General features: G+C 53.8%; 1 protein-coding gene across 6 annotated transcripts in view; it reads right to left on the bottom strand.

Annotated features, from left to right (window-relative positions):
• TSPAN18 (tetraspanin 18) overlaps positions 1–27729 on the bottom strand; it is a 180862-nt gene that overhangs the window by 41922 nt on the left and 111211 nt on the right. Inside the window, exons 1-2 of one of the 6 annotated variants that reach the window (XM_027579606.2) lie at positions 24405–24512; positions 15580–15717 (exon numbers count right to left, since the gene is read on the bottom strand). The exons of 4 other annotated variants lie outside the window; for them this stretch is intronic. The gene's annotated coding sequence lies outside the window, so the exon portion shown is untranslated. Of the gene's footprint in view, positions 1–15579; positions 15718–24404; positions 24513–27729 lie in introns of those variants that run through there. One more of the 6 variants, XM_027579604.2, reaches the window with a different exon arrangement.

The following is a 27729-nucleotide window of genomic DNA, read 5'->3' as shown; positions in this document are numbered from 1 at the left end:
TTCCTCCTGGGGAAATGTGCCTCAGCCTGTTAGCGGGAAGAGGAGAGTGTTATTACCCTGCTCAGCCAGCCAGGTTCACTCGCCACGCTAATTGGAACACGTAATGGTTTGTTAACATAGTCTAATTTGGGGAGGCTGGCGCACCGGGGTCTCTGGGGTCGGGGTGCGGCGTGGGGGAAGGGAGCCTCTCGTGGTATCGCCAGGGAGGGCTGGGCGTCTGTTTGGTTTTTGGTGCTTGCCTTGCAAAATGATGTCTTAATCCAGCAGCCAAAGACCTGAAGTCGGTCATGCTGCCGTGCACGCACGCGTGTTTCTATGTGTATATGCACGTGTACGAGTGTGTGTGTGTGTGTGTGTGTGTGCATGTGTGCACACAGTGAATATGACGGCCGGCGGGTGTGCGCAACTGTGTGCAGGGCTCTAGGGCCGTGAGGAGCGGGGACAGAAGATAACACAGCTATAACACACCTACAGGCAGAACACAGTGGTCTAATTTTGAGAACGCAAACAAAGACATCTATTTTCCCATGAACAGCTCACCCAGCCCCTATTAACACTAATTAGGAGGCCTGGGAATTCCCCATAACTTCGTAATTACTGTTAACAGACTTCACAGGGACCGTGAAGGAAATGGAACACCCCCGTCCTGTTTCCACAGCCAAGGTGATGATGGTGCAGGCGACACCCCCCACCACACGCCCACAAGGCACTGGGACACCCCCAGGGGGTCCCTGATGTCCAGACTGCCCAGGAGGCAGTCTAACAGAGGCGGGGGCGTCCTCCTGGGGAAACTCACTGGTGTGGGGGGGGCGCTGGGGGAATTGGGGCAGGAGCTCAAGAAGGACAAGGACGTTATCTCAGGAAGAGACCCCGCGTTGGGCTTTGGGCCTGGAAGTCGAGAAGCAGACAGACCCCTCCATGCCCAGGCCACCCCTCCCGGCCTCCTGCCCTCTCAGCCCCTGTCCATGAAGACGAACCATATTTTAATGGCGGCGCCAAAGAGTTGGCAAGATGGCAGCCGTGATGTCACAGAGTCATCAGGCCCCCTCCGCAGCCTGCTGCGCCCTGCAGCCAGACATCTTAGGAAACCACAGTTAAGCCATTACCTGGACCCCTCCGTTGCCTGGCGGTGGCATGGCCACTTCTGCCAGCTGACAGGCGCGGGGCCTTCCCAGAAGCGGCGGGGCAGGGGCCCTGCCCACAAGGCCTCATTCATGCACACAGAGACCCTCCCCCTCGCCCCCCCTCCCCCCGGGGTCCCGCTGCGGGCCCTGTCAGGACCTGTGGGGAAGCCGGCGCCGGCTGTCCCGCTGTCCCCGGGGTCGGCCCACCCGCCCCTCTGCCCCCCGCTGGCCTGCTCTTCCAGCCCCCACCCCCAGGAAGCGGGGCCCGTCTGCCCAGTGCTCCGGGCCTGGCTCTGCTTCCAGAAGACAGCTCTTTGTTCTTTCCGGTCTGCCCAGAACCTGAGATTCTCCATCCAGGAGGGAGCTGAAAGCCTACGGTCTTAATCGTATTAAAAAGGGCTGAAATGGTATCAAATACTAACTGACTTTTGGTGACCTTTCTCTCATTCTTGATACTCAGGTGACTTCTATTTTTTTTTTTTTTTCTCATAAGGAACATGTATGATTCATGATTATTCATTCAGAAATCACTGTGAACGGGCCAGTCAAACCCCCCACTCTGAAGCTGCCGGGTCTCTCTCCAGGTCTCTCACCTTTCTCCTGTTGTCCGCCTAAAGAACTTCTTCTCGCCCCGCAATGCCCAGCTTGACATCTCCTCAGCCGTGAAGCCCTCCCGGATTTCTCCAGCCGAGGCAGTGTTTCCTTCTGTTTAGTTCCGCACTTTGGAGATGAGAAAACGAGGCCCAGAGAGGGGCAGGGGCCTCGCCAGTCCTCACAGCTAGGTCATGGGTGGTGAAGGCTACTCTAGAATCCAGAAGGGCTTTTGTTTACAGCATCCAGGGGTTGGGGGGGCGCGGGTAGCAATATCCCCCCTTGATTCTCAACACCCCCTTCCTTCCCTGGAGCCAGTGCCTGCCCCATCGGGGACAGCCTTGACCTCCAGCTTTGTTCTCCTCAGGAATGAGCCAAGGGGGCTCTTCTCTCTGCCTCCAGGGGCACAAATCAGTGAGGCACAGGATAAAGAACACAGAATGGCCTGGTTGTTGTTCCACAAAGGGGAGTGGGGACAGGAAGCACTTGGGGCCCTTCCTCCCTCTCTGGAGCTCAAGGCTGTGTCTGCCACCCCTGCAAAGTCCAGGCCCGGCCTCCCTGCCCACCCGGCTCCCGCCCCGGCCCCTCCCTGGCTGGTCTGTCGGAGGCCTGGCTTACCCAGCCCCGGGGCCCTGGGTCTGAATTTCACTTTGCCCCTGAATAGCTGTGGTTCCACAGACCTGGGCCTTGTTCCCGGCAATACTAATAGTTCATACGACAGCCTACCCTGGATCAAGCACTACTAGGTGCCGGGGCACTGGGTAGGTGATTTATATACGCCATGGCTCATCTTCATGACTCCACTTTCAGGCACTCGTTAGGGCTCCCGTTTTGCAGGTAAAATGTCGCCAATTCCCCAAGGTCAAGAGCTTGAAGTGACAGAGCTGGGACTTAAGCCTGGACCTCTGTGGGGGTTACAAGCTCGACTCCCCAGGAAGTTATATGGATTGGATAAGATAATCGCACAGGCTAAGCACTCCACTGATAATAACGTGTCGACCATTATAGCTTTTCTCATTTTCATTCCTGATGAGAGCAAGCACTGAGGTGAACCAGCTGGGCTGAGAGCATCGACGGGCAGACAAGGCTTCCTGGGGACCCCGTAAGGAGTGGCAGAGCCCCTGGCAGTTCCTACCCGTGGAAACCCCGGGGCCTGAACTGCTCCTAGCCAGAGAGTATTATTTGAGAGTAAATATTATCTTACCCTCCAGCCTAATCCAGACCAAGCTTATCTTTCCCACCAAAGAGCCCGCAGCCCAGAGAAAGTTAAGCCCTTTGCTGGCTTGCAGCTCTGCTGGGGGACACCAGACCTCTGGGAAAGCCCGAGAAGTAGTCTGGTATGTGGCAGTGGCATCAGAGACACTGGCTCTGGGCTGGGCTGTCCAGCTCTCCAAGCCCACGCTGGGTTGGGGGGCACCTGTGGGGGAAAAGGCAGGCCGGGGCACATTCCCCTCTGCATGGGCCTGCTATCCCAGCCCCAGGGCAGATCTAGCTACAGTGGGGGTCAGGAACATGAAGCCTGGCCTCCTCCTGTTTCATGCCAAGTCTGTTTATGCCACGTCTGTTTCCCTCCTGCCTTTTCCTTTGAAGTGTGGGCAGAACTTGTTTAGACCAGAGGCCCTGACCCTCCCGGGGCCCCCAGTTTCTCAGAGGGTCACTAGATGGGGAGCAGTCCCAGAAGACTCTATGCTGTTGAGGGCTGGGGATCCTCAAAGGGTCCCAGGAGCCAGCCTGGGGCAGCCCAGCTCCTGCCCAACCTCTCTCTCTCATGCTCCCCACCCGCCTGTCCCCTGAAAAGTGCTGGCAGGGCCAGACATAGACCCAAAGGACCAACGTCCAGGTTGGGGGTCTGTGTGGGTCTTGATGGCAAAACTAGAAACAATGGGTACAAGTTACAGGAAGAGAGAGTTTGCCCTGATACAGGAGATGGGAGTAGCCCCCATCTCCTGGGAGGATTGGAAATGTCGTATAGCTGTTAAAAGATAGATTTGAAATCAGAGAGACCTGGGGTTTAAATCCTGGCTTCCCCCACTTCCTACCTGTGTGACTTTGGGTAAGTGCCTCAACCTCTCTGAACTACAATTTTTGTCAGCTGTAAAATGATTCCATCTCAGAGGACAGAACCAAAGCTCAAATGACGTCAGGAAGCCTGGTGCTTACCATGTGATCAGGATGCCCAAGTTTCCTTCAGTCCTGGGGGTAGTGAGCTGGCTGACACTGGGGGTATTCAAGCAGATGTCAGACGGTCTTAGCGTAGGGTTGGGTACAGAGGATTTCCTTCTTGCACTAAAATAAAGGTTGCATTCAGTGTCTCTATGAGATCTCCCAACTCGAAGAAGACACACTCAGGACATGGCCTTGGCTGGCCGAGGGAAGGTGGGCGTATCAGTGAGTGGGCACCATCTTCTCGCACCTCTACCAGGATGTAAAAAACAGGCGTCCACACGTGGTATATGCTTCCGTTAACATGAAATGTCCAGAAAAGGCAAAATCTACAGAGGCAGAGAGGAGACTGGTGATTGCCTGGGGCTGGGGGCAGGAACAGGAACCGATGGCAAGTGGGTACCAGGTTTCTCTCAGGGGTGATGAAAATATTTCAAAATTACATTGTGATGGTTACACAACTTCTCAAATTTACGACAAACCATTGGATCATACCTTGAAAATGAGCAAATTTCATAGTATGTAAATTATACGTCTGTAAAGCTATTAAAAAAAAACTCCAAATAGCAAGGCCAACAACAAAGTCGAGAGGGGCTGATGCATGGTTGGGGGTGATGCCCACACCCCAGGGGAAACGTGGCGGTGGCAGACTGAGGCCGGAGGCTGGAGGTCACGGCCAGTTTCGAGACTCCTTCTCCACCTGTGGGTTCACATCGGCACTTTCTTGTTATTTCTCACCCAGTAAGAGAAATTATAACAGACCCACCAGCTGATCTCATGAACACCCTGAAGTAAAGCCCCAGGGATGTGAGCAGGCAAGTTCTGGAGAAGGATGGGGAGCCCAGGAAGGGGGTAGCCTGAGGAAGGAGGCCTACCGGAGACAGGCCTCCCAGGAGCCTCTTGGAGGTCAGTGCTGGAGGATGGCTCAGGGCATTTTATAGTTTGGGGTCTCTGAGTTAGGATGAAAGCCCAAGGCTCAGCCTGGGTTGTCTCTAAGGCACTCGTGGGTCCACCTGAGAGAGGTGAGGATAGCACCAGTCATGTGCTGAGCACCGCTCCCGGCCAGGGAAGGCCTGACATCTATCCTGCGCATGTCTGCAGACGAGCACAGAAGACCTGTGCTCAGAGTCCACACACTGAGGAGAGAGCTGACTTGCTCGTGGTTGCTCCTGTGCAAAGCAGGAAAATAACTTTACACGCAATCTGAACACTGTTGTCTTGACTGACAGTGAGCTCTCCATTGCTGGTGGTATGCAAGCAGATCAATGAACGCAGCTCTCAAGGAGTCAAAACAGATGACCTCAAAACCCTTCCTTATCCAGTTAGTCGGTGAGGCCACAAAGCCTTGCTGTTCCTTTCCCTTGAGGGTTAAATCTACACTCAGAAAGGAGCAGAAAGGCCTAGAGCCATCCTGAAGGACGGGGTCTGGCTGGCACCTCCTCCACTAGAACCGCAACTCCTCTGAGCGCTCACCACAAATCCGCACTGATTGTTGGTTTGGGCTAATGTGATACTTGAATACACACAGGCCAGGCCGGGGCAGGCATTGCAGGCCTCCAAGCGAATGCACTTGAACCTGAACTACCCCAGAATTGGGTGCCTGGGAAGCAGGGGCTGCCAGCCCAAAGCAGCTGCCGAGTCAGGCACACGGGCCCTGTCTGGCCCTCCAGCCAGAGGCCTGTTGCATACCTGCCCGCCCCCCCCCCCCCCCCCCCCCCCCCGCCTCCGGGCACCGGGGCCTGCTCTCTCCCTAGCTCTGGCCTCCCCAAGGACTCAGGATCCGGGCTGCCTTTTGCAAGCTCCCTCCTCTCAGCCCTGGACTCACCACAGGATGAGCTCATCAGAGGCCCCTTCCCAAACAAGAGCCCCAGGCCTGGGAGAGGTCCTAGTTCCCTTTCATGCGCCCCTAAGAAGGTAGCGAGGGAGGCTCGGGCCTCTGAAGGAGGCCAGGCCTCCCAGGAGGAGGAGGTGGGGCTGGGGGCTTCCCCTGCCACCTTCTCTCCATGGGGCTGGCAGGCCAGCACTGACGGGCGGAGGCCAGGGACCTCCCGACCCAACCCACCATCCACCTGGACCCCTCTCAGCGGCTCCCAGCCTCCACCCAGTTCCACTCTCAGAGGGGTCTGGGCTCACTTTTCCATTTCTTGGTGCCACCCCTCCAGGTCTGGAACCTAGATGTGCAGACCGTGTTGTAGTCTCCTCTCCCTCAGAGATGGTAAATGGAGACGCTGGGGGTAGAAGGCATGAACGCCCAGACTAATTACAGTGCAAGACAGTTACAGAGTGTTCTGGAGGTACTCAGAGCTGGACAGAAGAACACCACCTGGGCTTCAGCACTCAGTAGGCGTGGCTCCCTGGTGGGAATGTTCTGGCAACAGGGCAGGGCTCCTCCAAGACCCAGGGTATCCCAGCCCCACCCTGCCTCTGGCTCCCCAGCCACCACAGGCTCCGCCCTGCCCTCCAGAAGACAGCCCAACACCTGTTGGGGTCCAGAGAGACAATTTATCTCAACCACCCATCTTCCCAAGGTGCATATCTCCACCCCCCCACCCCCCACCCCCACCGCATAAACCCTTTCCTGGCTCGGCAGCACTGCTAGGGAAACCTAGCTCAGAGCACAAGAAGCCCATTGACTAGCCCTCCCTTCCCCCACACCCTCCTCCGCTCTAGCCCAGCACAATCACTTGTAGGTCCTGAACGCTTCTGCTCTAGCATGCCCCAGGGACTTTGCATGTGTGGATCCCTCTGCCAGGAATCCACTCCCCTCCACCAAGTCACACACAGATTTCTTTGTCTACCTCTAAGTAAGTCATTCATAATCCAAGCCTTCCCCAGCACCTCCCCTTCCCCAGCATGAGCCCCGTCACGCCTTCCATGCACCGCTGCATCAATGCGTTAGACCGCCTGCTACCTGCCTGTTGCAGTCAGTGAGTCTCAAACTTGAGTTTGCATGAGCATCCCCTTGGGAAACTTGTCAAAGTCCAGATTGCTGGATCTCACCCCCAAATCTCTGATTCATTAGGTCTGGGGTGGGACCCTGCAGACGTGCTTTTCCAACAATTTCCCAGGCAATGCAGATGCTGCTGGTCTGGGGACCACCTTTGAGAACTGCTATTTAAATCCCGAGTCTTTGAGATTGATCTTGTCTGATTTTTCTTTCACCCCCAGTCTTGGAATGATTCTGGTTTATAGTGGGTGCTCAGTGAACAAACGAATGAGAGGGACTATTTATCTGTTATAGCCAGTGTGGGTGGCAGGAGAATTTACTGAGACAAGTTTTCCTGATTTGTTCGCTCTGCTGCGGGAGCTCTCTCTCCCTTTTCCCAAGATGGTGGCCAAGTCTTTGGCTCCCATGTCTTGGGGGCTGCTGGCTTCCAAGGCTAGGCACAGAGGTTGCTGCACCTAGGAAGACAGGCCATTTCCAGGCCCTGGAAACTTCTTGGAGGGCATGGGCTGGAGTCCACAGAGGTGGAGGGGTATAAGCCGGGGCAGGGGGGGGAGGCGGGGGGGCAGGCAAAGGCAGCAGGCCCAGGGAGAGAGTTGTTGGGCATCTCTGGAGATCAGCAAGAAGTAGATTTGGGGGGATCCAAGAGCTACAGTTTCAAGTGCCTTGATCCTGGAACAGCCTTCCCAAGAGGTGACGGGACTTCCATGGGGCCACCCTGAAATGCCTGGGAGAGGCTGGGAGTCTATGCATCCAAACTCATGGCTGAGAGCTTCAACCGAACACCACCCTGGGCCCAGCGTGGCATGGAAATGGCCACTGCCCACTCGCCCTCACTGGGCCCCAAGGCTTGGCAAAGGAGCCTCCCATTAATGTTCTGGGCCACACAGAGGCCACTGAGACTCCTACAGGATTGTAGAGGGCAAGAATCCTCCCTCCCCAACATGCCTAGGAGGGAATGCCCTTCAAATGGGCAGAGGGGGCTCCGTGGCAGATGGTCAGATCTGAGGAAGCAAAGGCAGGAGGCATACCTCGCACCCCAGTGTTGGTAAAATTCAAACCTGCTGCAAGTCCACTTAGCCCCAATGATAACGCCGGCCGGGGCGAGGCCCCGGGCTCTGCCTGACGAGGGAAGCAGTGGGGCACCAGAGGGTACAGACGTGGAAGTGCAGACTCTCGGCAGGTGGACAGGAATGAGCAGATGTCCTGCCGGGAACATGGAAGCCCAGGCCCGACTGAGCCTGGGACTCCCCGACAGAAGAGGAACCCCGGGCACGCGGCCGGACACGGTATCTGCGAATCTGTCCCTCCAAGCTTGGCTTGAATGTGGCATGCCCCAGGACCCCTGCCAGGACTCTAGGACACAGAACACTTGAGAGCCTCAAGACTCAGAGCAAACTGCAGCAGGGAGGCCAGGCTGCCCCAAAGACACAGGCCGGGCCCCCCTCCCCCCCCCCCCCCCCCCCGCCGCTCCAATGGGACCACTGAGGCCTGGACTTCTGGCCTGGATGGAAATTCAACACAAGAGCCACCAGGCCACCATCCCCACCTGACTGCACACCTGTCCCCTGCACTTGGGGAGAAAAAAGGGGAGGCAATTTCCAGACTTGGAAGCTGTACATTCAAAGAGAATGTTGCTAGGAAAGGGAAGAAGCTGGCTGGTGTGTGTGTCGGGGGGGGGGGGGGAGGGCGGGGATTTGGGATTTGCTTTTTAATTTAAACCCTTTTGGATCATTTGAATTTTTAAGGACCGTGTATTACTTCCATAACAATAACTTTTAAAAAGAATTTTTGTCTTAACAATGCAAGGCAGTCTACAAAAATCTGTTTGGAAGAGAGAAGTTTAGGCAACAAATAGCAGAAGGGGTCATCAAATACACCATCATCATCCTTCTGGCGCATTCACCACATGCCCAGAGCTCTGCTCTGTGTTTTTACACCCATTATTTAATCTAAGCTCATCACGGCCCTCTGTGTTGGATGCTATTAGTGCTATCATTTTCCAGATGAGAAAACAGAATTTGAGAGAGACTAAGTACCATGCCCAAGGTCACCCAGCCTTGGAGCTGGGCTCTGAACTCTGCTGCGTCTGGGGCAGGCGAGCTCCCACCTTAGATCAGGGCCGTGTCCCCCGCCGCCTCCTGCAACCACGGCTAAGAAACTGACAAGCTCACAAACCATTTGTTCTGAGTCCGCTCCACGACTTGAAAACCATGATGTTGCCCAGGAGCCCAAATCAGATTGTCACAGGCAAACAAAGCCAGAGCCTGGTGTCTCCAACCACCTTGGAAACTTGGACCGAGACTAGGCAAGCATGTATTGCCGGGAGTCCGCTGTCATCTGTCCATCTGTCCATCTGTTCACTGGCTGCCGGCTGAAGGCCCTGCGTGCCCGGCTCCGTGCTGCATGCTTGCGGCCAGAGAGGGCGCGAGGCCCATAGCCACCAGGAGAGGACCAGGTGAGCACAGGGCAGATCAGGACCCTTGGCGCCTTCCAATTTGCAGGCATCGTGTCCTCCGGAAATTTCCAAAACCTCTTGCAATTCGGGATCCAAACAGGCATTAATGGGGGTGTGAATGAAACATAACCCAGCAGCAAGCCCTTCTTCTTCTCCAAAGTCCTTAGTTTGCAGAACGCTGAAGCAGCACTTAGCAATCCGAACCATCTCTCTGGCCCAGGTGCGGTGCTGGCTTAACTGTGGTGGGTTCTCTGGCATTTCACCCAGGCCCTAGCCCCGAGATGGAAATGGAGGGGTAACAAAAGCTCCAGGAGCCTGGGAGATGGGGGTGGGATTTCTCCCAGGGCTCCAGCCTGCAGACCCGAGCACGCTTGTGCTTGGCATGAGGTCCTGCGGCCAGTGGTGTTGGTGGGGCCAGCCGGAGGGCAGAGGCTGCCCCAAAGTGCAGATCTTCAACTCTCAGAGGCCCAGGCTCACAGCAGGTGTTCAGTTAATATTTGATGATCAAGTAAATAAATGTGATTTTGAGGAAGGCAGCTCTACCTCCACTTGGAGATGGGAGGGGTGTGACTTGGCCCGATCACCATATTTTGGAGGATGTGGACTTAGCAACAGAGACTCTACTAAGGACCCCTCCCCCAGAGTCATAAAACTGAAAATATAAATAATAAGAACACCAATAGCATGCAGGCTATCACCAAGTACTGACCTCTGGCAGGCACGCGGATAGGCACTTTCTCTCGCTTAGTCATCTCATCAAATCTCCACAGTGGGCCTGTGAGATGTGTAGCATCAGTATCCCCAATTTATAGATGGGAACATTGAGGCTCTGAGCATCAAGGCCATACTACCTGCAGAGCTAGGATCTGCACCCAGGTCTGACTTGGAAGAAAACCCTAAAGCTGGGAGGGGCCTCCCCCTTATTTTAAAAACTGACAAAGTACGGGACAGGAAGGCTGAGGACATCAGCAGCAGGGCTGGGACAGGAGACCAAGTCTTCTGACTTCCAGCCCCGGCTCTGTCGTGACTTGTGAAGCTGCAGGTGAACATCTTTTCTCCATTCTGTAAAGAACCTCAGAGATGGGGGGATTCATTCCTCTCAGTCCCTGTCCAGCACCCCTCTTTTGAAGGGCCCCTCCACAACTCCCTTTCCTGAGGCGTGAGGGAACAGAAGGAAAATGGAAGAGCCACTCGACTCCAAACCCAGGCTGTGGTTGAAGGCAGACTTGAGGATGGCCACAGGCCTGCGCAGCCAAGCCTGGAGGCCAGCAGGGAAGAAGCTGTCTACACTCGTCTCATTTCCTGCCTGGCACAGTCTCCCAAGCCCCAGGGTCCCACCTCCAGGCTTTTGCTCTCACTGTTTCTTCCTCCTGGGATGCCCTTCCCAACATCTTTTCCAGTCCCATATCTGACCCCAGTTTTCAAAGCCCAGCAGGAATGCACAGCATTCCCTGACTTCTCATCACCATCACCACCCAGAGGTGACCTCTCGGTCTGGCCCTGGAACTCCCAAGCCTTCCTTTATAATTCTGCTCCAAACCCTCTTACTCTCTACCTTGTATGTCAGGGATTTGCTTTCATGCCTGTCTCCCTAGCACAGGCCGGGTGCCCCTTAAGAAGCTGACCTCTGAGGTGTTTCGAATGAATGAGGTATGGCGGGAGTGAAGGCTGGCCAATTCTTTCCGTTTACTCACAAGCACTCCCAGACTGGGTCTCTAACCGTGGCCTCCCCTCCCTCTCCAGGACCTATCACAAGCTGCATCTTATGCTCTGAGTCCTGGAGAGCGAGGACCAAGCCATTCCAGTATCTCTGAGGCATCAGTCCTAAGTGAGAGCATTGAAAACCAACGTGGAGAAGAATCAACCCCAGACATTCACCAAGTTCAACTGCGGTTCAGCACTGAACGAGACACTGGACAAGGGGCGAGGGCGAGACACCCAGAGGAAGGGTCCTGCCCTCAGGGGATCTCCCAGAGGGGAGGGCAGGGACCTTCCCCCTTTGCTCATTCTTGATCCCTGGAGCCTGAAACAGCGTGGGGCCCATGGTAAGAAGGCGCTAGCCACTGGCTGAAGAAATGAATGAACACTCATTGACCCAGCAGCACTGAGCACACCATATAAGGCAGGGTGGTGCTGAACGCTGAGCCGGTCTGTGTGGTGAGTCAGAGCTGCAGAATCCACAGGCGAGACACACACACACACACACACACACACACACACAGAGAGAGAGAGAGAGAGAGAGAGAGAGAGAGAGAGAGACTGGGGCAAGGGGGTTGTGGTTGACCGAAATCAAGCGAAGGACAGAACATAAAAAGCACTTGGCCACAGCTGCCTGGGATACAGCATCATATGCTGTGGTTTTTTATTTTTTTCCTGCAGAACAGTCTTTTTTCAAATGAAATCATACACCGCACCCTAAATGCATAACAGAGCTGCCACGGTGGATATCAGCTACTGCCGAGAGGCTGGCCTCCTCTCATCTGCCCTGGAACCCCACAGAGGCCCCTGGGCTCCCCAGAGATGGGGTTCCTGCTCAGCCAGAGGCTGCCTCCTTCTCCCCCTGCCTCTCCCTCCGAGACGCCTCGGAGTGGCCGCGGCTGAGGGGAGGGCTGAGGATGCTCCTCTGGGAAGGAGGCCTTCACAGGCCGGGGGCTTCTGGGAGCCCATTTCGGGCAAATACCCCCTAAAAGCGGTCAAGAAATTTTCCCCAGCCATGGGGAAGTGGGGGGAGAAAGGAAAAGATCCTCCCAGCAAGTGGAGGGGAACCCAAGGCAGCCAAATGTGGGGTGGCTGAAATGGGGGGGGTTGCTAGGGGGCACAGGGACTCCATGTGGGAAGGACTTTCAGGGACAGTCCCTTTTGTTTGTTTGTTTATTTTTAAAGATTTTATTTATTTATTTGACAGAGAGAGACACAGCGAGAGAAGGAACACAAGCAGGGGGAGTGGGAGAGGGAGAAGCAGGCTTTCCCCGGAGCAGGGAGCCCGATGCGGGGCTGGATCCCAGGGCCCTGGGATCATGACCTGGGCAGAAGGCAGACCCTTAATGACTGAGCCACTCAGGCACCCCACGGGGACAGTCCTTTTGGAAAGTGAAGCATCACCTACAGATACATTGTGTGTGTGAGTGCGTGTGAGTGTGTGAGTGCATGTGAGTGTGTGAGTGTGTGTGCATAAATCAGGCTTGCAGATACCAGATCCACAGACCCCGGGGTACACCTGTCAGGGAAAGGCCACCCTGGTGCTGTAAGCCATAGGAAGGACCCATTTGGGACAAATCGGCATTCCCGTTTGCTCCACGTCCCCCACCGCCTGCCATGGCACCAACAGGGTCATCTGTTTCCCCTGCCTAGCATTCCTTCCTCCATCAGAAAATAGCACCCGGGTTTTCACTTTGGGGTTCCCCGCCCTCTCCCAATCTCAGGCCAATTCTCCCCTCCACCCAAGGCACATACTGCCCCCCTTACCACCCAATCCTGACCGAGTCTGGCCAATCAGCACATTCTTTCTTCCTGGTTTCAGTAATTGGTCAGAAATGGTCACGTGACCAAAGACCAGCCAATAAGCTTCAACTCTGGAACTTCTGTTGGAGCTGCTGGGAAAAAGAAGCTCTACTTTCACAGGCTTAGAAATGAGCAAGGTGTGGGTCTGGAGCTGTTGGTCATTGCCCCACCACCCCATGGGGTATGTGGTCCCCAGGATGGAAAACCCCAAGGAGGGAAACAGAGGACACAGACATGGGCACCATTTGAGCCTTGCATGCAGCTCTGCCTTGAACACCAATAAACAGTCCCCAAATGGTCAATATATTGGAAACCATTAAAAAGTGAATAAAGTGCTTGTCTTGCTTAATCAGGCTGGAGATGAGGATTGGTTCCCAACTGACATGGCATCTGACCTCAGTCCGGCCTTTGCCCCTGGTCTCCCCTACAGCCAGCCATCATTTCTGGCCCATTGCTGGTTCTTGATGAGCTGGGCCACAGCTCCAGCCTTCCCCAGTTGAGCCTGGGGACCCTCAGACTCAAGGACTGGCTAGAGGCCAGCAGCCTGGCCAGACTCGCCTGCATCCCAGCCTTTCTGGCAGTCTGGCACCCGCCGAGGGTTGTGTTTTGGCTGATCTAACTTTGGCTTAGGTCCACTCACTTTGTTCCCAGCCCTCATTGTTCTCCCTCATTGACCTTGGGCTCGGGTAGGGGAGACAGACACTAAACAATGAAAGAGAGCTCTGGAAAGCAGCCACTCCTGACCTTGGGGCAGGAAGAGTTACCCTAGGACTTTGGTCCACAATCTCAAGGAGACGGCCATGGGCAGAGGCTGCAGGGCGGTGGCGGGAGAGTATCGGGTTCACATGTCAGACAGGCTGGGGAAAGTTCCGGAATCTCTTACCTGCCTTACCACCTTGGGCAAGCTGCCCCTCCAAGTTTTATAATCCCCAACTCTAAAATGGGGATCATGCCACTACACACCTAACGGAAGGACTGAAAATGCTCAAAACTGACAGCAGCGACTGCTGATGAGAAATGTGGAGCAACAGGAACTCTCATTCATTGCTGGTGGGAATGCAAAATGGTACAGCCACTTTGGAAGGCAGTTTGGCGGTTTCTTAAAAAGCCAGATATATTCTTAACCATATGATCCGGCAATCAAGTTCCTAGGTGCTGACCTAACTGGCTCACACTTCGGTCCACACAAAAACCTGCATTGTGAATGAAGAGCAGCTTTAGTCATAATCACCTAAAATTGGAAGCAACCAAGATATCCTTCAACAAGTGAACGGATAAGCAAAGCAGTGGTACAGCCAATGGAATGTTACCCAGCAATAAAAAGAAATGAGCCATCAAGCCATGAAAAGACATGGAGGATATTTATTTTTTTAATTTTAATTTTTTAAATATTTTTTAATTAAAGATTTTATGTATTTGAGAGAGAGAGAGAGAGAGAACAGGAGCAGAGGGGAGGAGCCAAGGGAGAAGGAGAAGCAGACTCCCCACTGAGCAGGGAGCCCGATGTGGGGCTCGATCCCAGGACCCTGGGATCATGACCTGAGCCGAAGGCAGATGCTTAACCGACTGAGTCACCCAGGCACCCCAGACATGGAGGAAATTTAAATGCACACTGCTAAGTGAAAGAAGCCAGCCTGAAAAGACTACCTACTATGTGATTCCAGTTATATGACGTTCTGGAAAAGGCAAAAGTATGGGGGCAGTGAAATGATCCCTGGTTGCCAGAGGGATGAAGCAGGGAGGGAAGGTGAATAAAGGGGTGGGTCACATATTCTGGCAAGGTGGAGGGTTCCCCCAGTATCTATTTTCCCCTTCTTCCTTTGAAATAGAGTTGCAATTGGGCAGACGGCCACCCAGAATAAAGACTATAATTCCCAGTGTCCCTTGCAGCTAAGTGTGCCACATGACTGGCCAATGGGACGCGGATACAAGTGATGTGTGCACCCTCTTAAGGAAAGTGGCGCCCTTTCCTCTTCTGGTTTCCTCTTTCTGACTGAGTAGAACAGAGAGGCTGCCATGATCCATTGTGGATCATGCAGACCATCGTCGGTGAAGCCACAAGATAGAGAAAGTTGGGACCCTAATGTTTTTGCGTGGAAAAATCCTCCTAGCTCAGAATCTTACTTAGAGAAAAATCATCCTCTCTCTTGTTGAAGGAACTATTATTTGGAGTTTTTGTCCCACACAACCCAACCCATGTCTGGACTAATGCAAGGGCCTTCAAGGACTGTCCTGAAGGTTCTGTATAAAATAGGCAAATCTTCATACTCTCATTCACTCAACAGATCAAAGCCAGTTTACTGTGCTGGAATCTGGGGATTCAATTAAGAACGAGGCAGATGAACCCTTGCCCTCATGGACTCCCCCTTCTAGTGCAGGAGACAGGCCGTCAATGGAGAATGAACAAAGTACTATTAGTAACAGTTAACATTTCTTGAATTCCGAGCTTACTATGTGTCTGTCCTGCTCTAAGCTCTTTTTGTATATTACCTTCTTTTATCTTCACCTCAAACCCAGAAGGTGGGTGCTGTTGCATCCTTGTTTGACCGACGAGGAAACCGAGACACAGAAAGGTTGAAGAACCTCCCCAAAGTCACAGAGCTAGTAATTGCTGGTTCCAGAATTTGAACCCAAGTCTGTTGGACTCTAGAGCCTGAACCCCTCTGCTCTTCTGCTAATGACGGGTATAAAAGAGGACAATGTGATAACGGATGACAGGGTGCCCTGCTGATGGTTTCTGTTAGCAACAGTTACAACAGACACAGAACCCCGTGCTGAGCAAGCCTGAACTCCCTTACCTGGGTGGCTGGTGTTGGGAGGTCTGGAAAAGGATCGGGCCTGTTTCTAGATGCCAAAGTCAAAGGTTTCAAGTCGCTCTGATGACGGTGTCAGAGGTCCTGGCCGCTGCAAGCTCGGGCCGTCCAGGAGATGCCCACCTGTCACAGACAAGCAGATCAGCCATAACTGCTGGGTTGGGCTCAGATCTCATCGGCTCATGCTGCCCCAGGGGGCTCCTTTCTGTTTGAGATGTTCTCTGGGCCCCACGGGGGCCACATTATGAGGCAAAGATGGCAGGAAGCTGAGGTCAGGCATCAGGATAGAGGCCCCAGGTGAACTTGCCTGGAAACAAGTCTAAGACACAGAGATAAGCATATGCCTGTGTGTGTACGCCCTGAATAAAAATACATAAGCATCACACCCACCGTGTCTAGCACAGTGCCCTTTGCAGAGCGGGGAAGCTCGACAAATGTTTCACGGTTTGCTCTGATGTAAAACATAAATGTATATGTTGGAGTGAGTGGGTGGAAACTCCACGAGAGTTTGAGTGCATTGGAGGAAAGAGCCTTCCTTGTGTGAAAATGCATTCTTGGGATGCTCCAGTCAGCCAGACCAATGGCTTCATTTTACCAGTGAGGAAACTGACATCCAGAGAGGGGCCTCCCTGGAGTAACCTGGGCACATGGCAGGGGTCTGCTGCATGCCATCAGGTGGATGTTGGTCACGGATTAGAGTCAAGAATTGTTTCCTGGCTGTATCCAAACCCGGACAAGGTGCGAGAGACAGTGCCCGCAGTGGCAGGTAGATCATGGCCACATGCTGGGGCCATTTTTTTTCCAGAAGTGGACCCTGGGTAAGTCAGGGGTCCTCTCAGAGCATCAGTCTCCTCGTCTATAAAACGGGGATAACAATAGCATCTCTCTTCGAGGACTGCAGGCAGTTAAAATGACTTTCATAAGTCTGTGAAGCCCATAGCAAAGCCTTCACTTAATAAATGTTAGAGATGTGATGCAGAGGAGGATACTGTGAGTGCCTGCAGGGGGAGGTGGAGCACTGGACCGGGAGTTGCTTTGTGTCCTTGGCAAGTCTCTAGGCAAAAATCTCTCCATTCCTCCAGTCATTCATTCCCTCTGCCCCTACCTTGCTCCCCCCTTCTCTGCCTCTCCTGGACCAGCATGGGTCCCCAGCCCAGCACACCTGCCTCTCCCTGCGGGCTGCAAATGCCCTACTTGCCCATGAGATCCCCACACCCCAGCCCACATTTCAACAGCCAGCAAAACGCAGATGTCATTAGCAGTCTGCGAGCTGGTGAGCGCTGATGTCACCAACTGGGGAGGGTTGAGGGCTGTGGGAGTGAATTCCCCAGGAGGGGTGGCATTCTCAGCTTTTTCCAGTAGGGTGAGGTAGAGAAATAAATGGCTGCTGGAAAGAAGGAACAACAGAGATTGCTTTAGCAGCATGCTGTGCAGCTGTGCCTTCCCCGGGGGCTCCCCACGGTGCCTGTGGTCCCTGCTTCAGCCCCCATCTGGATGATGGCTGTGTCTCAGCCTCTCTGAGCCTCTTCCCACACACGCGTGATGAAGAGGCTCATCTGGGGGACCCCCAGCCTCCACCTTTCATTTCCACCCCAAACCGCGGTCCCTCAAACTTGCTGAAAGAAGCAGACCACCCACTCAATGAACAGACCCCTGGCAGGGGGTCACTCCCAGGAGGAGGCAGCTGTGAAGGACCCCCAACCCCCACCCCAAGATTTGCAGACAGGAGTCCTGGGTTCCAGTCCCAATGCTACACTAACTTGCTATGAACACTCAGGCACATCCTCTCGTTACGGGGCCTTGGTTTTTCCATCTGTGAAAGGGGGTGTTGGGTCCACTGACAGCGCCTACAATCTCACGTGGTCAGCTTTAAAGCCTGGGCTCTAGTAACTCACAGGCGGAGATACCAATATAAGGCTCCTCCTCCTCTAACCTCCTGATGATAATGGCACCAATGACCCCAGTAGGTACCCTGAGGCTTCCTGGAAGAGGGGGCAGATGTGTGTGTGTGGAGATGAGAGCAGGGTGCTGTAGGCAGCGGGGCAGGGTGAGCAAGGGCATGCAGATACCCAAGCGGGGAGCTTTTAGCCAGGGCTGCCTGTCAGGGCAGAGCGGGAGATGAGATGCAAAGGTCCTGGGGTCAGTGCTTTTTGTGCATTTCCTCATTTAATCCTCACTGTGCTATGATTCCCATTTTACTGATGAGAAACTGAAGCTCAGAACAGTTAAATAACTTGGTGGACCTATGACTGTTAAATAGCACAGATTAGATTTGAACCCATAGTTGATTTAAGAGCAGAAGCTCTTGATCGCTGTGGGATGCCACCCCCCACAATCTAGACAGTTTAAAATAGAATGTGAACTAGAGAAATGTAGGATCCTGTGTGTTATAAACACCTGCAGATGAGCTCACTGTGGCATTGGAGGGTGGGCCACACTGTGGCCTGGAGAGGGAGCTCAGTGTGTAAACGTGTGTACGTTGTCAATGTGTGTCTGTCATTGTTAAGTGAAGCTCCAGCCCTGAGTCCAGGCCTAGGAATGTCAGATGGGCAGGACGTGGCTGAGGGGCCGTCGGGGCTGTCGGGGCTGGGGAACGGGCAGTCAGAAGGCCCAGGCCATCCTGCAGGGGCCCGCAAGCCCTGTTCTCCAGGCTGTGAGCTGGGCCTGGCCTGCGTCACCTTCCCTGGCTTCCATGTGACCAGAGGCCGATTCCCCTGCTGCCAGAGAGAGGGGCACATCCTGCCTTTGGCCCGCATCTCCTTTGACATTCAACCTGCCTCTCTTGAGTCCCAGTGAAAGCCCACTGAGCTGTGGAGATGACTGCCTACCTAAGGGAAAGTGCATGCCAACTGTAAAGTGCTGTGCCCACCAGTGTGGTTGTGATTCTAATCCCAGTAGCCAAGATAGCCCAGGGAGTCATAGAGAGTCCCCAGGGAGCCTTGACTGAGAATCCAGACAATGCCCTTATGTAAATCCCCTGTTCCGCTCTCCTGGGCCTCAGATTCCCCATGTGCAAAACTGAGGATCTTGAGCCCAGATCCAGAGTGGTCAACAGCCCCCGGGGTCTAGTTTCCTTTGCCAGGATTTGCCATTCACAAAGTACCTGGATTTCATTTGTCAGAAACCAGAAGGCCATTCACGCAGCAGTCCACTGAGTACACTGGGCCCAGGGCAGGGACAGTTTGATGGGAGATAAAAGGAACATGGTTGACCTAGAAGGAATGTGACAAATCTGGGAAGATGGAAGGAAGCTTGCAGGGAGGGAGGGAGACCAAGCTGTTGACAGGTGATAGAACCTGGGCAGAGTCTTTCCTTAAGTTTGCGCTGGCTGGTCCTGGATGCCACAGAGAATACAGAAGGACGTCTGTTTCCTGGAGATCACTAGCAACATGAGGATTCACTCATTTGGTGAGCATTCACTGAATGCTTGCTGTGTGCCTGGGACTCCAGGGGTGTCAGAGATGACTGGGGCACAGACTATGCCTTCAAAGAGGTTCACAGTTGTGGGGAAGAGAAGGCCATGCCCTTGTCTTCATAGTTCAAGGTGACTAAGGAGGGTTCATCATATAGCTCTGAGTTCAGAGGAAGGAGAGATCCCTCCCAGTGTGGGCCCTGGGGAAGGCTTCCTGGAAGAGGGGGCAGATTTAAATGAGATGAGAGGAGGGTGCTGTGGGCAAAGGGGCCAGGGTGAGCAAAGGCATAGGGGTACCCAAGTGTGGGCTGGGTATTCAGGACCATGAGCCAAGGCTGCCTGTTGGGGTGGAGTGGGAAAGGAGGCAGGAAGGGAAGGCAGGGGTTGCCTGGGTAAGGTCTTTGAATGCCAGACCAAGGAAGATGAACTTTGCTCAGAGGCAATGAGGAGCCACTGAAGGTCCTAGAGCAGAGGTGTGCTTCAGGTAGATGAAAGGCAGGAAGGAGCCCAGGCACTTGGAAACAGATGGTGAGAGGGTGCAAGTTCAAGGGGCAGAGCCTGGTAGAGGTGGTGGGAGGGTAAAGGGATCATGGAGGTGGGGTGGGGGTGGGGGCTTCTGAAACTGGCAGGTCAGACGGAAGGGACACAGGTGTGGGAGGAAAGATGCCATCTAGACCTGTCAGGGTTGCATCCCAGCCCTGCCACTGTCATCAACTGTACAGCCCCAGGCAGGTCATTTAACCTCTCCGAGCCTGTTTCCTTCTCTATAACGTGAAAAACATAAAGCCACTGCATGGGGATGTAGGATTCAACCGGATAATACGAGAAGCACTTGGAACATAGTAAGTGATGGTTGGATGCTTGCTTTCTAAAATTTAAGCATTTATGGCTTTTATTAATTAATGGTGCCTTTCCCCTGTGAGGACACCGGAGCTCAAAGTCAAATGACTGGCTGCAGCCGGGGATGTTGGGGCCTCAAATCACAGCAGAAGCAAGTTATGAGCAAATAAACCTGGGCTGACTCTGAGAAGAGTCTTGATTTTAAAATATTGCTGAAGAAGAGGGCTGTTTTATGACTTTTGCACTGTGTGCTTATTAAACCCAAGCTATAAATGTGAACTAATAAGTAAAATGAGTCAAGTTAATGAAAAAAATCAACCTTCAGGACGAATCCATATTACCTAATGGCAGTCCATAAACATAAACATAAAATTTTAAAATACAAGAATGAATTGCAATGCCCAGCAGCTCGAGGAATCTGCAATTTCTCTCTCTGAAAAATAAAAGCTATTGATTTTAGCTTGGGTTCTCATTGCTCATGAGTGAGTCTTTTGAGAAGTCATAAAGGAAGGAATTATTTCCAATTGTTTACTCACTAAGGATCATATGTATTGAATTTAAATCGTCTCCAATTCCTGATTAGTACAAACCAAATTAGAATCTGAGTACCGAAGAACTGGAAAGGCCCTTGGAGGCCTCTGAGCTCCGTTTTCTTTGTTTTATGGACCTGGAATCCGAGCGACAGAGAGGGAGAGGGACTCGCCCAAGAACACACAGCAAGTGGGGTAGGAGCCAAGCTCGAACCAGGGCTCCTGGTAGCCAGGTCGGCATCCTGTTCTGGTGCCTGCAGCCTCTCATCAGGATCAGCGCATTCGATCAGGCCTTTTGGGTGGGCTGGGTGTTACGCTGGCCTCGGCCCATGTGGCTCCTACCCTAAGAACTTTCTCCCCACTGCTGGAGAAAAGCAGCCTGCCCAAGAAAGGACCCTGAAGGCCAGTGTAACGCGGAGAGCTAGTGAGTGCTAAGACACTGTGGCGCACTGTCATATACAGAACCCTTGAGCCCCTATGCCAACCGGGCTTCGGCCAGGAAGGAGACACGCACACCGGTGGCCTTGAGTTCTGTCTTGAGGGGGCCGCAGAGCGGCACAGACCCAGGCCCAGGGAGGCTGGGGTTCAAAGACCTCATTGTATGGTGGGGAAAGGGAAGGGGCTCTTAACCCCTCCTGGCTCTGTGTCTCTCTCTCTCTCTCTCTCTCTCTCTCTCACACACACACACACACACAGACACACACACGCACACACACAGACACGCACACACACACACATACACACACGCGCGCGCACACACACGCATACACACAGACACACACACACACACACATACACACACAAGTGAATGAGCACAACAGGAACCAGGGAGCTTCGCCTGTGGCACAGGCACGTGTGTGTGTGTGTGTCCCTGTGTGTGTATCACGCTTCGGCCTGCACGCAATTACGAAGCAGATGTTTAATTACTACCTGAGTGTTATTAATCAACACGATTAATACACAACCCATACCACATAATTACTTTGCAATTATACCGAAACAAAATCTTTTATCGCTGAGGGTTTGCTAATTACCCGGCCTTGCCAAAGGACAGGTATAACGGACAGCAATTTTTCTTCCTTCCTTCCCTCCCTCCTCTGCCTCCCCCTGCCCGCCCATTCATCCCCAGGGCTGCTGTCCGCACCACAGAGACCTGGGAGCTGAGGCAGGCCACTGGCTCCTCCCCAGGGGGCTGCTGCAGGGGTCACCTCTGTTTTACTGGGGACCCTAAATCATCCTGGTCCTGTTCTCTCAGCCCTTCACCCCCGCCCGGGGGCGGGGCTTGAAAATGCACATCCTTTCCAGAACGAAAGAAGGCCTCCTGCAGGCCTGCCACTGGGACAGGGGTGACCTGGGGAGGCTCTGCAGGCAGCTGCTCGGGGCTGAATCCTAGCTCCACCAGTTAGCGGCTGTGTGATTCTGGTCACGTTAACTGTGCCTCAGTTTCCCCATACGTAACATGGAGAGGATAACAGTAATTACCTCGGGGTTTCTTTTGAGCATTGAATGTGACACCAGGCATAAAGCACTTAGCACAGCACCCAGCGCAGAGGAAGGCTTCGGGACTATCTATGATTGTTCTCATTTACCCAGAAATGGCCCCTCCGCTAATCTTCCCAATCACCGGGTCTCCCAAACTGTCGGGTTTGTGGATTTCACCTTCCCCCCTCCCCTACCCTGAGCAAAGTCCCATTTACCTAGAAACATCTCACATTGTCCCCTTCCCACTCCGCGCCACCTCCGGGGGTCTCACTTCCCTAATCCGAGCCTTTATCCTCTCTTATGGCCCACAGCGACAGCCTTTACCTGGTCCCACTGTTGCCCCCCACCCCATTCCATCCTCTACCGGGAAGGGAGACAGATCTTCAGGAGAGCAGCTTAGAGCAGGTCACTCTCCCACTCAACAGCCTTCTGTAGCTCCCCATTGCCTATGCAGCAAGGTCCACCTCCTCCTCTGGTGTTCTAAGCCCCAGAAGATCACACATGCCCCAGGTTCCTCCTTCACTTCTTAGGGCATTAGCATAGCACAAGCAACTAAGATTTTGATGAAGAGTGAATAAATGTCTAGCTAGATTTTAGAGGCATCCATGTCCACCAAGCTAGAATGTCCCAGAGCATTTTATAAGCCTGCATGTCTCCACAGACTTGGGGTTTATCCATCACTGTCCACGTTCACACCACCCTGGTTTCCTCCTACTTCCCCTGACAAACATCCTCCCTAAACCCAGCTACATTTAAGAATGGTCGATCTTGGGAGCGTGGGTGGCTCAGTTGGTTAGGCATCTGCCTTTGGCTCAGGTCATGATCCCAGGGTCCTTGGGATTGAGTCGCATCGGGCTCCCTGCTTAGTGGGGAGTCTGCTTTTCCCTTTCTCTCTATCCAGCCCCCCTGCTCATGCTCTCTCTCTCATTCTCTCTCTCTCTTGCTCTTTCTCTCAAATAAATAAATAAAATCTTAAAAAAAAAAAAAAAAGAATGGCCAATCTTTGAGGGCACAGTAAATGTCCTGCTAAGCAAAGAAACGATATAAGGACGCTCAGACACAGGGCTAGTGTGTGGTCCGTTTGAGGGATGAGCCTAAGGGACATCGTGACAGCCTCCGCTAGGGATGGTGCACGTTGGGGAAAGAGCCAAGAGAGGTGTTTGCGCACGTGGGCCTGGCACACACACGGCAGCCCAGCGAGGCTGATGTAACTACTTCTGGGTGTGCATCGACTCTTTCAGTTACCAAAATATGAGATAGAGTGGGCCACTCATTGAATCACTCAATAAATGTAAGATGTCGGGCTCTGGAGTCAGACCACTGGTGACACAGCCCCGTCTCTACCTTTGACTAAGTTGTGTGACCTTGGGCTCATGCCTTAACTCCTCTGAGACCTCAGTTCTTCCTCGTCACATGGGGCTATCATAGCTCCTACTAATATCATTGCCGTGAGGATGTCATGCACACTTTGATCAGTGCCTGGCATATGGAAAGAGCCAGACCAATGTTAGCTATTTGGTTATTAAGAAGAATAAGAGACCCCGGGAATATGGAGATTCCACGCCTAACGCAGAACATGGCAAAGAGTATCAGATCAGCAGGTGGAGAAGATGCGGCAGAAACATTCCAGTGCAAGGCAATGAAGTGATAGTCGTTTGTCATTCATTCATCTGCTCATCCCCTCGCCTCCTGTACAAGTCACTGTGTTAGGTACCCGGGAAGGAAGGCAAGGGGAGTCTGGCGCTGTCTCCACACTGAGGCTGCGCTGTTGAAGATGCAGGGAGGCAGCACCTGGGTGGGTGGGCTCCGTTCCACGAGTTGGAGGGAGAAGAGGAGGAAAGGCATGCCAAAGCCCGGGCACAGCTGACGCATCGGCACAGGGGTCTTAACTGGCTTGACAGGTGCGGGGCACAGCGAACAGGCTGTGCTTGGCAGTGGCGGGAAAGGACAGAGGAGGGGGGAGTGCGTGGTCCCCGGGGCTGGCAAAGAAGCCTGGGCCAAGGGGGAGCCAACAGAAACTCGTGGAGGGGGGCCGCCGGGACCATCCAAGCCCTGGGTTTTCCTCCTTTGTCTGAAGTTCAAGCCTTGCTCTTGGGGGTCTGAAACCCCCTCCAGGGAGGCTGACGGAAAGGTTTCCAGGGAGCTTGGGATCACCTAGTTCTCTTGCCTGGCATTTGCACAAAGCTCCCCGCTCAGCCACAAGGCAAGGCCACAGGCAAGCTCCGGGTGGCAGCGGAAGCGGGACGAGCCCAGACAGAAAACAGGAAGTGTGCCCACTCCAGGTAGATGCAGGGAGGGGTACGAGCGGCCAGGATGTCATTGTTTTCCCTCGGAGCCGGCCCGGGGGAGGCCACTCCTCTGCTGGCAGGCACTCAGGCTGCACGGGATGAAGGCGGCAGGGAAGAGGACCTTCCTTCCACTCCCCGAGGGCGTCCCATGTCCTCCCCCCCCCGCCACGAGCTAGCTCGTCACGCACACCCAGGCACACACTCATGCACTCTGGCACCTTCCTTCGGTGGGTGAAGCTGATTTCAAACATCACTCACCCTGTGACTTTGATGCCTTACGTGAACATGTCTGAGCCTCAGTTTCTTCGTCTGTAAAGTGGGGACAGCGGCACTTCTCGTTGCCAGAGTGAAATGAGAAGACACAAAGAGATTGCCCGGCGCCGGTGTCTGGGGCTGTGCGAGTCTCAATAAGTCGAAGTTATTATTAATATTACAATTATAGCTCCAATCACATCCTGGGAAAACCCCAGCCAGGCGGCTTCCTCGGCCCTCTGTGCCAACCTCCTGTCGGTAGGGACCCTGGGAAGTGGCTGACCTTCATCCTGGTCCTCAGTGGGATGGTGTGAGGCCCTCCCAGGCCTCTGGCAGTCCCAGCCCTGAAGGGGGACTTTTCCAACCCCCCCCCCCCCCCACCGCAGCCACACACAGACGTGGTTCAGGCGTTGACCTTAGTTTTCTGGACACACAGTGGTCATTCCTTGGAGCCATGGGGAAAGCAGCCTGGCATTACTAGGGCTTCTAACCTCCCCTGAAACGTGTCATTTCTCACCGGCAGAATGCATTCATATATCCCTTGTGAAATAACAATGGGAATAAATCATTCATTCGGACACAGACACCTCTGGGGAAATCCCAGGCCTTGACTGACCCCAGCGCTGAAGGCTTTGGCTGTGTTTCTCATTCCTGGAGGAAGGGAGCTGAGAACATTGGCCTTTTCCTCTCTCAGCCCTGGGGACAGGGGTTGTCAGGGATCAGGTAGTCTACGACGGGCCTGTACGAGGGAAGGAGCTCATCTGGGCCAGGCCAGGCAGGAGACACCCCACCCAGGGAAGGTCTCCAAGCAGGCCAGGCAGTGAGAACAGGAAGCCTGACCCCACCCACTGAAAAGGTGCTGAGGGTCTACTGTGCGCCAGGCCCGATGGAGCTGCTGTCCACATACAGGTCTCACAGCCCGTGACCTCCCTCGGTAATTCAGTTGCACGACCATGGCCACTCAGGTTCTGGTTCTAGGGAGCTGCCCCTAGACAAGGGGAGTGCCTCAAGGAGACAGATATGGCTCCTGCCATCATGAGACTTAATGCTCATCGGGAGTCAAATTTGAAACACTGAGCAACCATGACACGATCTCTCGGACCGTGACCTTCCCCTCCCCCACTGCCATCAACATCAAGAGTTTCCGATGCGCTGTGCAACACGCTTTCCCTCCTGATCTCATCGAATACCAGCCACAACCCAGCTGGGAGGGTTTGTGAGCTCCCATGTTATAGATGAGGAAGCTGAGGCTCAGACAGATGACACTTTGCCCAAGGTCACTTGCAAATCTTATGCGGCTGCCCTTGGATTGGAACTCAGTCCTGCGTGACCCCTGGGCCCCAGCTCTTGCCTCCCACCGACAAAGAGCACCTGAATACCACCGCAGAGAGGAGGGGCGGGAAGGTCCAGTAGTTAGGGTCCCCCCTGGGCCAAGCTCGCTGTCCCCCTCTGCTACCTCGTGTGACTCCTGGGCCATGTGGCTCAGGGGACCGCAGACTGGGGGAGGGAGCTCTGAGAGAAGGCAGAAGTGGCAATCACTGGTGACTGCCTCCCTGGGGCCACCCGGGCCCCTTCCCACATCCCTAGCCTGGGGCTCTCTCCCTCTCAGATGATTCTCATTGACGCTGGCTCATCTTGTGCCCGCCACCCCCAAGTCCTGTTATGTCTCAGACTTTGCAGCTTCAGCCAGGTGGGTAACAGGCAGGGAATGGGAATTTTTACCTGTTAATTTGGTTCCTGAGCCCCTGCTGCTTGCCAAGCCTGAGCAGCCCCACAGCAGGCTCGGAAAGGAGAAAGGGAGAGAAGGATAAGCAGCAAGTAGGGAACACCGCATAGGCAGTCACTGGGGGCTTTGCTGGGTGGGGGGCAGCGGTCCAGTGGGGCCAGGGGAGCCAGGAAGGGCATCTGGTTCCCAGGGCACCAGCCACCTGCTCACTCTGCCCCATTCTCGTGGGGAAAGAGCCGAACGCCTCAAAGAGCCCAAAGCTCAAGGCAAGAGCTGTGCCCTGCCAGGAGCAGGTGACCCCCACCCTCTCAGCCTTCCTGCCCACAGCCATTAGCCTTCGTTAACATGGCCTCTCCCTCATGTATCTTGAGCATCTCACTTCCCTGGGCATCGTGTGCCATTTAACTCTCAAATCCTTTCCCATCCACCCTGCATCAGGTAGTATCCTTATCACGCCCATTCCACAGATGGAGAAACTGAGTTTCAAAGAGGTGATGTAGCCTCAGCAAGTTCAACAAGGCATTACTGTATGACCCCACAATCCCACTCCTAGGTATATGCCCCAAAGAATGAAGACAGGGGCTGACCAGATCTGTCACGCATGTTCACAGAAGCCAGAAGGTGGAAAAAGCCCAAATGTCCATCAACAGATGAATGGATAAACAGGTAAATGTGATATATCCATACGGGGGAATATTATTTGGCCAGAAGAAAGGAATGAAGTCCAGTATTGATACATATTATTATAATGTGGATGAACCTCCAAAACGTGATGCTAGCTGAAAGCAGCCAGACACAAAAGGGCAAATACTGTATGATTCCATCTGTATGAAATATCTAGAATAGCTAAACCAATACAGACAGAAAGCAAATCAGTGGGGGCCAAGGGCTGGGAGGAGGGGTCTTGATGAGTACGGTGTTTACTTGCAGGGTGATGAAAATGTTCTGGAACTAGACAGAAAGGGTGGTTGCACAACACTGAATGTACTAAGTACCACTGTGAATGTACTAAGTACCACTGCGGTGTTCACTTTGGTTAACTTTACATGATGTGAGTTTCGCCTCAATTAAAAGCAGAGAAAGGAAGAGCGAGGGAAGAGGTGACGTAACTCACTAAAGGACACGGGCTGGGAAGCGGGATTCCCGCTTCACGCTTGGGTCTCTGTGGCTGCAGGACCTGTGCCCTTGACCGCAATCTTCCAGTTGCCTACCATGCACTTTCCTGCCTCTGGGCCTTTGCTTCTGCTGTGGCCTCCACTGGGAAGGCCCTCCCTCCTATTTTTGCTGTCAATATCCTACTCATTTTTCAGTGGCCCTGATTAAAAGCCACTCCTGCACCCACAGCCCTTCCCAGTCTCCTTGGGGGTCCTCTCCACCTTGTAGGCCCACAGCCCCGTGCCCTCCCATGGCCAGCTCCCCCTTCGGCCTCCTGCTAGACTTGGCACTGTGCAGGCCTTTCCTTCATCCCCCCCACCCCCCCCACCGGACTCAGAGAATAACCACAGTCACAGGGTCCTCGTCAGCGTTCAACAATATTCACGCCTGCTGAGTTCATAGCTCTGCGCTTGGCATGCAGCAAGCACTCAATAAATGGAGGTTGTTCAT

This window comes from Zalophus californianus, chromosome 11 (assembly GCF_009762305.2).
Source record: "Zalophus californianus isolate mZalCal1 chromosome 11, mZalCal1.pri.v2, whole genome shotgun sequence".
Taxonomy (NCBI): domain Eukaryota; kingdom Metazoa; phylum Chordata; class Mammalia; order Carnivora; family Otariidae; genus Zalophus; species Zalophus californianus.
The sequence above is the reverse complement of the archived record's forward strand: the minus strand, read 5'-3'. Positions and strand labels throughout refer to the sequence as shown.